Below are 1,848 nucleotides of genomic sequence, written 5' to 3'. Positions count from 1 at the left end.
GGGCCCCCCCCCCCCCGCCAAAAAAAGCTTTTGGAACAGTTTCAAAGTGCTTTTACAAAATACAGACTTATTGGAGAAGAAGCTACGAATGCATTTAGGAATTGCAGGAAAATATTCAGTCTATTCAAAATATTCAATCAATTCAAAATATTCCATGATTTATAATAAGAGAAGAAAATAACGACTGAGTATTCAGTCACAACTGGCTAACCGATATGACTGAATCTGACTGGCATTTATTGTTCTTCCATTCTCAGATCTCGAGACTCAGAATTTTTCGTGGGTTGAAGATTTTCTCCCTTGCACTTCTCAAACCAAAAAAAAGGAAAAAGATGTGTGTGTGTGTGTGAGCATCCGCACTTGGGCACTTATGTCTTTTGCAAAAAATGAAACAATAAGTCACATGGCTGCTAGCACGATTAATGTTCTGCAAGGAGAGAGTGCGGTTCTGAATCTGGCGAGGCCCTGGATATACAGCAATTTAGATCGAAATATTCCTATAACAACATTGGTTTGAGCCTGGTTCAAAATGTGGAGAGACACCTACTTACACACCAGCAAGTGTTATAAGAGAGGGAATATCGCAAGAGAGTAAAGCTCCAAATAAGTAGGGATACTTTTGAAATTTCCTTTTATTCTTCAGTCGCCTCAACACTAGGTTTTCGGATTATGAAGTGGATTTCTAAATAATATTTTCCATGTGCATATGTTGAAGACATTTCGTACCGAACTTACGCGCTACCTTGGGCCACGCGGCTAATTCAGTAAACAGGTTCTCCCAGGGACTGAATTGATCCAGTTTCATCAGCAAACAGCGCATTAGCATAGGCGCTTACATCATTACGATTAAAGTATCAAACACGGGTATCAATGGAGGGTCATTTCCATGGTGATATTTTGCTAATCGCAGTTTGCATCTTGGTTCTATTTTCAAGCGAGTCGAGGCTCTGGCGTTTTTCTTGGCATTCTTCTAAAGAAATTCGTCTCTTCTTTTAATGGGATTTGGGCTAAATTCTACAGTAATTTCATTGCTCTGGAAGAAACCTTTAAATAATTACTCTCCAGATTATCCTCAGGGACCACACAGGCATCGCTGGAGGAGATTAGTGACCACTGCCCTTAATCTTTATTGTTTGAGTTATGTCTACCAATTGGGTCTTTCTTATTAACTCTGGTTTCTTTTAATATTTTTCTCTCCAATATGCTGGCAACCTGGGCGACGTTTAGTTCTCTTGTGCACTTCCATTTTATTGAGAAAGAGAAAGAATGAGGAGGAGGAGAAGAAGAGACGAACAGAAAAGAAAAGAAGATGTAATTTGTATTCAATTTAATATATCCCCCCCGCGCAATAAAAAAGAAGAAAGAGACATTTTGCATTCAAAATAATATAATCCCCCCCCTCCAATAAAAACAAGAATAGGTGTGAGTTTCCAGCTACCGGAAAGAAGGTGACACTTCAAACCTGTTCCCCTCACCCCTTTCTTTCTTTCTGTCCCCTTTTTCTTTTACAGGATTTGAGAACCCAGAGCTTCTCGGTAACTGTACAGTCATAATAAGAGAAATATGCAAAGCCAAACCTTAGCGGCTGGAGCGAAGCTCTCTGAAGCAGAGGGTTTTTGCAAAGAAAGACAATATTTTTTTGTTCACGTTCTCCACAGCATGGCACGGTATCTCGTCTCCCAAGCCTTGTTTCTAGGGCTGGTGGCGGTACAGGCTTTTTTTTGCTTGCTTGTTTTTGCCTCCTGTGAGATGAAACTTGCGTTCAGGAGCAGAGGTTCATCTTTCCCCAGCTGGAAACAGGCTTCCCGCGTGCACCGAGCACAGACGGTGGCAGTGCTCGGAGCCCGC

The sequence above is a fragment of the Gavialis gangeticus genome, unplaced genomic scaffold (assembly GCF_001723915.1).
Source record: "Gavialis gangeticus isolate Ggan-Ray unplaced genomic scaffold, GavGan_comp1, whole genome shotgun sequence".
NCBI lineage: Eukaryota > Metazoa > Chordata > Crocodylia > Gavialidae > Gavialis > Gavialis gangeticus.
The sequence above is the reverse complement of the archived record's forward strand: the minus strand, read 5'-3'. Positions refer to the sequence as shown.